Here is a 9,776-nt window from a genome sequence, read left to right as displayed (position 1 = left end):
TACTTTTCTTTTGTTGTATTGTGTTTTTCATTGTTATTTTTCCCCTTACCCCTTATTAGGTTTCTCTATATTCCTCCTATATGTGAAAGTATCGCTATTTTTCTTTTTCTTTCTTGTTTATTTTACTGAACATATTCCCTCATAGCTCCATCCATATTGCTGCAAATGACATTAGTTTACCTTTTCCATTGCTGGATAATACTCCATTGTGTGTGTGTGTATGTAAAATACATATATATACACATGTGTGCATGTGTGTGTGTATCTGTATACATGTGTGTATATAATATATCTTCTTGATCCAGTTGTCTATTTGGGCGCATTGGGTCGATTCCAATTCTTACCTATTATCAATAGTGCTGCAGTAAACATAGAGGTGCATGTGTCCTTTTGAATTCGTATTTTTGTTTCCCTTGGGTAGATCTCTAGGAGTAGCTTCATTTTTACTAGTCTGATAAATCTCCATATAGCTTTCCATAGTGGTTGGACCAGTTTGCAATACCACCAGCAGTGTAGGAAAGTTTCTTTTTTTCCACATCCTCTCCAACATTTGTTGTTAGTTTTCTTTTAATATGTGTCATTCTTACTGGTGTAAGGTGGTATCTCATTGTGTTTTAATTTGTATTTTCCTGATTAATGGTGATGTTGAGCATGTTTATCATATGCCTGTTGGATATTTGCCTTTGCCCCTAGGAGAAATGACTTTTAAGTTCTTCTGCACATTTTTTGACTGAATTGTTTACTTTGTTGTTGTTATGTTGTATGAATTCTTTGTGTGTCTTTGCGATCAGGTCCTTATTAGTTGTATGAAGTGCAAAAACTTTCTCCTAATCAGTAGGGTGTCTTTTTGTTTTGGTTAATGTCCCTTTTACTGTACTAAAGCTCTTTAATTTGGTGTAGTCCCATATGTTTATGTTTGGTTTTTTTTTTCTTCACCTTCTTTGCTTTGGGGGAATGAGTCTTTAAAGATGTTACTGAGATGTATGTTTACCTATATTTTATTTTATATATTTTATGGTTTTAGGTCTTATGTTTATTTCTTTCATACATTTTGAGTTGATATTTGTGCCTGGTGTGCAGTAGTGGTCTTCTTTCATTCTTTTGTTTATGATGGTCCAGTTCTCCGAACACCATTTATTGAATAAACTGTCCTTGTTCCGTTGCAAATTCTTTGCCTCTTTGTTGAAATTAGTTGTCCATATATGTGTGACTTTTTTTCTGGGCTTTCTATTCAGTTCCATTGTTCTTTGTGTCTGTTTTTGCTCCAATACCATACTGTTTTAATTAATATGGCTTTGTAGTATAATTTGAAATGTGGGCCTATGATACCACAATTTTACTTTGTTTAAGAGAGCTTTGACTATTTGAGGTTTTGTGTGTGTGTAGGTGTGGCTCCAAATGAATTTCATCAATATTTATTCTACTTCATTGAAGAATTTCATTGAGATTTTTATTGGAATAGTGTTGAATCTGTAAATTGCTTTTGGTAGGGTGGTCATTTGAAGGATCACAAATAAAAGAGGATAAGTTACAACAGACTCACTATAAATAAAAAGAAGAAAATCAGAGACTACTATGAACATTTAGATGCCAACAAGTTCAACAAAAAGAGATGGAGAAATTCCTAGAATGATATAATCATCCAAAGCTAGACAAAGTAGAAATAGAACTGCTAAACAGTCCAATCACAACCAATGAAATTGAAACAGTAGTCAGAGCACTCCTGAAAAAACATAAACCCAGGACCATATGGCTTCAAAAACAATCTATCAAGTATTCAGAAATGAATTAGTGCCCATCCCACACAAACAATTTCAATACATTCTACAAAATGAATATTACACCAATTCCAAAAACCAAACAAAAACAACACACAAAAAGAAAACTATAGGCCAATCTCCTTAATGAACACTGATGCCAAAATCCTCAAAAAAATCCTTAGAAATAGTATCCTACAATGTATCATAAGGATAATACCCCATGATCTATTGGGATTTGTTCCAGGAGCACAAAGATGGCTCAACATCCAAAAATAAATTAATGTAATACAACATATCAACAATAAGAGAAATAAAAGCCATATTATCATATCAATAGATGCCGAGAAAGCATTCAACAAAGTTCAACACCATTTATGATGAAGGCCCTTGAAATTCTAGAGATAGAAGGAATATACCTTAACATGATAAAAGCCATATATGACAAACTTACAGCCAATATTATTCTCAATGGTGAAAAGCTATAAGCTTTTCCTTTAAGATCAGGAACAAGACAAGAATGTCCGCTCTCACCACTTCTTTTCAATAAAATACTGTAATTCCTAGCCAGAGCAATAAGATAAGAGAAAGACATACAAGGAATACAGACAGTGAACGGAGAAATTAATCTATCACTATTTGCAGACAATGTGATAACATACATAGAGAACCCTAAAAACTCCACAGAAAAACTATTCAAAACAATCAACCACTTTAGTAAAGTAGCAGGATACAAAATCAACACACAAAAATCAGTAGCCTTTCTATATACAATCAGTCTGAAGAAGAAATCAAGAAAACCATCCCTTTTATAATTAAAACAAAAAAAAATCAAATATTTAGGAATAAACTTAACAAGATATGAAGGACCTATACAAAGAAAATTATAATACATTGTTAAAAGAAATAGAAGACACAAAGAAATGGATAGATATAGAATGTTTGGGAGCATAAAGGCGATACCAGATGCAATTACCAGAAAAGTATAGCCCACAGAAATCTGTTTTGAGAGCATGGGCCCCAAAAAGCCAACAGCCATTCTAAGAAAATCCAAAAGTTCTCAACAAAGGACAAGTGACAGCTGTCATGACAGGCTCCATATCCAGCTATTTTTCCCCCTTTATCTGGAGGCACGCACAGTTGAAAGATAAAGGTGGCGTTTGATTGCACCTTCTAAAGCCAAAGCTTGACTTTTATATACTGGCTTGACTACAGTTTTATGTTCTTTTGGTCAGCAAATTAGTGAAAAGCCATGTTGAATTGTGTATTCACAATCTCTAACTTCTTAATCCTCACAGCATTTGTCACAAAGGAAAGCATTTGAGGCTTAAGGAAGTCAATTATCAAGCCATAGACAGGTTAGCAAGCTTGGTTTAGGGAAATCATTAAGCACAGAATGAGATCTGGTTGTTAAAATGGTCTCTGGGTGTGATGGTTACGTTTCCCCCTATCTCATGGAAACAATACTAAAGAAGTTTTCACAGTTACAAGTCTCTCTGAAGGAAATATAGATATGAGTGACCTGATGTTAAGTATGTTACATAATCTTGGCCCTCAAAATGCAAAATCTTCTCCCTACCCAGGAGCAGCATCTAGACTGTGAAGTCACTGGAAGTATCTTGAGCCACTTTGTAGAACTCTGAATGTTAAGGGAAATTATCACTCTGTTACATATGTTAGGCTGGTTGTCAGCTCAGGCTCTATAGGCAGGATTCAAGCCCCACGTCTTTTCTTTGATAGCTGCCTGAACTTGGGCAAATACTTCCTTTAAGTTTCAGTTTATTCATCTGCAAAAGGGGGCTACCAGGTATATCTTCTTTTAGAACAACTGTTCTCAGCTGAATCAATTTTGTCCACCAAGGAACATTCGACAATGTCTGAATGCATTCTGGTTGTCAAAACTAAGGTGCGAGATGGGATATGTTACTGTTACCTACCTGGTAGAGACCAGCAATACTGATCCTTCATGATGGCCCCAAGCAAGGATGATCAGACCCATAATGCCACTAGCTTTAAGAATGTTTTCATCCTTAAAGTTTTCCCCAGGGTTATTTTTTTTTATTTTAATACAAAAACCTATGTAAAAACTGTTAAAATAATGTCATCATAGTAGGTCTTAAATTGTTATGATTATAAGCTTACTTTCCCAAGACATTCCAGTCTACTTATTGGTAAATCAAATTAAACACACTATGTAGTGAGAGGGGGAGAGGCAGATATTAGAGTTAATCTATATGTGCATATATATAAATAAATGAAATTTGTTGACATTAATAATTATAAATAAATTGCTCTCTAAAGTCATTACTTGCTGTGTAAATCTCACTCTCTCATCTGAGGATACTGCTTTAAGGAGCAAATGCTCCTCATCCTGTGAAAGTCCTAACATGAGTATTACTGGGGCTGCTACTGCATTCCAAGGCTTGCCTCAGTTCTAGAGCTGATTACTTCAGATGAAAGTGAGGAAAAATAGCAGCAGCTGCAGCAGCAGTGCTATAACCTATCCTCTTTGTCCTCTGAGTGCTTCACAGGGAAGAGACGCCTCTCTCTCTCTTGGCCTCCGCTTAACTGGCCTATTTCATGGCTGGACAAACATAGACTCCTCAGCCTCTTTTATATCCTTGACTGAGCTGTAAGTATCCAAAGTGTGACATAAAGCAAAGTTGGATGCTGTTGCAAGTGCGGTGTTTATAAAGAGGATTGCCTCCCAGACAGGGTGGCCTCCGGCTCCCATGAGACCCATAGCAGGGCAGCAAGTTTCCACAGATTCAAGGAATAATCTTGTTGACAGGGCATTCTAAGGGTCTTCTGTCTCTGAAACATCATTCACATGTGGAAGTGAGGTCTAGTGTCCAGAGAGAACTACTGCCAGGTCAGTGAGCTTTGCTACTGAGAGGGCATTGCTGTGGAGCTAGTGGTTTCCCAATGATCTTTTCTGGTTCTTGACAAAGGCCTCAACTCCTGCAAATCTTCTCAGGTTCATAGAGTGCCACTATGAAGGGAGGAATTGGTGTGGAGCTTCTGGTCCCAGATTCCCTTCTCAGTGATGCTTGAATTGTAGCTACCACCCTGTAAATACTCTCAGAGTACTCTGAAGGCAGTGCTACTGTTATAGGGTGCTGTTCAATGCTTCTGCTGCCTCCCAAGTGTCATTCTTTGTGAGAAATAAAGCCCAGTTAATCCTCGGGGGTAGAGAGAGCTCTGCTGTCATGGGCACATTTCTATTAAATGGTGACTGCCTCAGGACCTCCCCAGTCTTTCATGAGTTACAGCACAGAAAATCTCAGAAAGCTTGATTTTTTTCTTTTATGGAAGTAATTTTTTTTATTTTTTTTAAAAGATTTATTTCTCTATACAAGATCTGGGGTACAGGCCAGAGGTGGGAGGTGAGAGATTTCACCACAGACAGAGTAGGGAACAGAACAGGAACATTTACTGAAAGACACTGCTGAGGGGAGCAGTGAGTGGGCCGGGAAAGGTCTACTACGCCATGTGGGTCACATCCCTGGCCAGAGATCGAACTCATGTTGCAGTGGCTACAGATAGCTTCATAGTGCTGTGCTTTAACCCGTTGTGCCACCAGGGAGGGCCTGAAGTAACATCGTATATAACATTACATAAGTTTCTGATGTGCATTGTTGAAAATCAGTATGTGTGCGTACTACACTAAGTTCACCTCTAAAATCCAGTTCTATCCTTCACCCAGACTATCATCTCCTTGTTCTGATTCACCCCTCTCTCTTCCCCCTTCCCTCTAGTAACCACTAATTTGTCTTATGATCCAATATTTATTTTTGTTTTATTTAGTTTATCTGGTTGTTTGTTTTCAATCTATACCACATATGAGTGACATCACATGGTTTTTATCTTTCTCTGTCTGGCTCATTTCACTAAGCATAATATCCTCTAGATCCATCCATGTGGTTGAAAATGGTAGGATTTCTATTTTTAATATTACATGATGTACATATGCCACATATTCTTGATTTCTTGTCACTTGATGAACATGCTGGCTGTTTCTAATTCTTGGCTATATAAGTAATGCTGCAATAAACATGAGTGTACATATTCTAATTAAAGTTTTTGCATTGGAGGGGCAAATATCCAGACATAAACTAACTGAATCATGTGGGATTTCTATTTTTATTTTTTTAAAGATTTATTTATTTATTCATACAGAACTGGGGTATAGGCAGAGATGCGGAGGGTGAGAGGATTCACCAGGTACAGAGCGGGGAGCAGAACAGGCAGATCAACAAAGTACACTGCTGAGGGGAGCAGCGTTGAGTCAGGAGAGGTCTGCTGCACCATGTGGTCACCTCTGGGGACAGCAGGAATCGAACTCATGCGGAAGTGGCTTTAGCTTCTTAGTGCAGTGCTTTAACCTGCTGCACCCATAGGGAGGGCCTCTATTTTTAATTTTTTAAAGAATTTTCATACTGTTTTCCATAATGACTGCACCAATTTACATTCCCACCAACAGTGTGTAAGGGTTCCATTCTCTTCACATACTCTCCTGAACACTTGTTTTCATCTTTGGGATATTAGATATTCTTACAGATGTGAGGACACATATCACTACTGTTTGGATTTACATTTCCCTAATAATTAGAGATGATGAGCACCTCTTCATGTGTTTCTTGGCCATTCATATGTCTTTTTTGGCAAAAATTTTAGGTTGGAAGCCTTATAGCTTGGGGTAGATAGGTAGGGAGTAAGGCAATGGACATTTTGGGAGATAAACTTTAGTCATTATTTTCAACTGTAAAGGGATGTGTGCCGGTGGATAGGTTGGTAGGTATTTTTGTTGTGTGCATGTGTGTGTGTATTTTCACCAAAATAGACCACTCAGAGAAGTCAGGCATAAAATTGAGAGTTTAGAGAATGCATTCTAGCCTACAGAACAAAAGATTTGCTGCTGTTTGGGGATTATAACAATGACTCAACTGTGTGATCTTTGATAAATCACACAACATCTCTATTTGCAAGATTCTACATTAATATAGATGAGCCAACAATATCTGCTTTATTTTTACCACAAACAAGAACAAGGTCACTCTTCATCGCTTATAAACTCTAGGGTTGAAATGGGGTCAAGGAACAAGTATTTTTGTTATCTTACATCAATGAGGAGGAAGAATAAAGTGTGGTAGGCTTGGGATTCTTTTCTAATTTCTATGGGAAGCACTTGCTAAATAATGATTCCAACCTAATATAGGATGCACTGATTATAACCTACACTTTGTTTCCAAGCCTCAATTCACATACCTGAATGTTTCCCTCGTTAGCAGCGTGCATCACCCTCTAACTGAATCAGCGGAAATTAGCAAATTCAGACATCAGCTGTTTCTTTCTTGTGTTTAACAGGAAGCCTATTGCAACCCAGTGATTCCCAAGGATTTATTTTTTCACAAGTGCCAAAACAGCACAACACCAGCGGGATCTGAGCTTAGAGCAAGTGTCAATAAAAACTAGTTTCTTTTTGCAGTGGCATTTGTATTGAATCGGCAGAAGAACAGGGCTCTAATTATCTTTGGAGGTAGACGTTCATTACATTTCACCTGGCCTGAATATTTTGTTTAATAAAATAACACAGCCCAAGAAATAAGAATGGAGAGTGATAGAATTGATGATGTCAGTGATATTCCCAGAGACCCTCCTACATGTGATCAAATGGCTGGAGCCTGTGGGAAAGCCACCATAAAGAAGATTCTAGCCAGGTAGCAATAAAGGGTGAAACCTAGTGACCCAGATTGCAGACAGGACACTTCATTATAAGCCTCTAATGCAAGGCAGGTTTACAATCAGTGAAATGGAAATCATGAACTCCTTGCTCACTTGTGAAAGATTTCCACATACAGGAGCTCATCCTTTCCTTATTGACTCCATGAGGGGACTGAAACTCATACAGGTAAAATGGCTTATTCTAGTGCATAATAGAGGTAATAGTCAAAATCAGGTCTACTTGGCCTGATGAAGCCAGGCCAGGACTTTCTCCACTAACCCAGCAGTGTTTTCCAAGTGGTGTAAATTCATAACTGCCACAGCTGGCTTTCTTCCTTCTACTAGAGCTGTTGACATTCCCGCCATTGGCAACCCCTCTGAGGTTAGACAGGAAAGAAAAAAAATTTATGCACTGTATAACCCAGCTTATATAGTGACAGGGAGAGAAGATGGGGATGGATTTTTTTCTTAATATTTCATTTAAAAGGCCAGATTGGAAGGCATCCATACATCCTTCCCATCCTTCCATCCATCCATCCACCCATCCACTCATCCATTCACTCATCCATTCAAAAAGTGAAAATTAAACTTCTACATCCCAGACACTGTGCTGGGAAGTGTGTCTTCGGTGGTCGACAGGAGATGATTCTTGCCTTCATGGAACAAGTGATGAAAGGGACAGACATTAGTAAGTAGACAAGGGCCTAAGGAACTAATTGCCAATTGTGAAAGTGCCATGGGGCATAATGAGAGGGTATTTAAGATCAAAACAGAGGTGACTTCTCCAATTTAGAGCTGGCAACTTAGAGGTGGTGAAGGAAACCTCCCAGTGAAGAGTGGGGTGAAGAAGTTGAGCAGATCCCCATCAGGAGAATTTTGTATTTCTAGGAACTGTTAAAGGGCCCCTGAAGTTGGAACAAATTAGTGGGGGAAGATGAGGAAACAATGTGTTTGGAAGAATCACAATGAACTACTTACTCCCAGTCAATAGCACTTGGAGGCCTGGCCTCTGGGGAGAAAGGGAAATTCCAGAAGGAGAGAGCACACTGAAAGGATTGAGGTGAATGCCAACTCTACTCACTTCCCAGTTGTGCAATTCTACATGTATATAGTGAACCTAACATTTCCATATGTAATTTTCGCCTTGCATTGAATTCTAGGTCTGCCATAAACCCCATTCAAAGAGCTTTATCCCACTTCCCTATCTATGTGTTGGTAAATAGTCTTCAGTTCCATAAGAAAAAAAGTAAAAATAAACCTAAACTGCCAAGTAGGTAATGTGAAAAATATTTTTCCACGTGCCTAAATGGATCCTGTGACATCAACTGAGAGTTTCTGACCAAGTCCTGGCTACCTTCAAAGACTGCTCTCTGCTGCCAGTTCCACTTCCCCCCATTATCCTGGCTGCTGTTTGTGGCTGGGTAAACACCCATCTTGGTGCCAGGCCCCAGATCATTAGGAGTAACTGATTAACAGCTACTGCTGTAGAAGTTCTGGAGTTTTGTTTTCTGCTACCTGAAAGGGTACTTGCTTTATGATTTTTTAATTAGAGTGTAAATATTGCAGCCCCATAAACCTCTTGACTTACTGCTGACAGGTGTGAAAGTTTGCACTTGCTGCAAAAGGCCCCATGTCTTCTGTTATCTCCAGCCTCTGTTTTCTCAGGCTCTCCTGGCAGCTGGCTGTTTGGGGTGCTTTCTCTGCCTGGGTTTATACACAGGGCTGCAAACAGCAAAATTGCCAAATGGAGAGCTTATCCTCTCATTTCCTCCTGATATTTTCTATGGGGCCTCCTTTTTTCCCTATTATTTCTCCCTTCTTTCTGAAATCACCATGTGATCTCAGCCTGGTAAAGAAAACACCTCCTTGTCTCCCCAGTTCTGAGTGATACCCATGTTCTGATTTTCCTTCTGACAGTTTTGCGCATCCTATGTCTTAGCCCCTTGAACTGCTAAAATACATAATTTTTTATTTTTATGCATGGATTCATTGAATTCATATTCAGTAACAAAAGTTACTGAGTATAGCTACCTATTCTGAAGACCTTGCTTTGATAAACACATAATCTATCTAAAAGGGGAAATATAAAATGTACACATGACCAGATTAAAACATGATTTTAAACACAGGAAAGTGCTCTGGAGGCCCTCCCTGGTGGCACAGTGGGTTAGGACGCAGCATTGCAAGCTAGCCTTAGCTGCTTCAGTGCGAGTTTGATCCCTACCCCAGAGGTTACCCACATGGCACATCAGACCTCTCCTGTCTCACCCACTGCTCCCCTCAGCAGTGCACTTC

The sequence above is a fragment of the Condylura cristata genome, unplaced genomic scaffold, assembly GCF_000260355.1.
Source record: "Condylura cristata isolate star-nosed mole 26May11 unplaced genomic scaffold, ConCri1.0 scaffold00031, whole genome shotgun sequence".
In the NCBI taxonomy this organism is placed as follows: domain Eukaryota; kingdom Metazoa; phylum Chordata; class Mammalia; order Eulipotyphla; family Talpidae; genus Condylura; species Condylura cristata.
Note: the sequence above shows the minus strand (reverse complement) of the source record.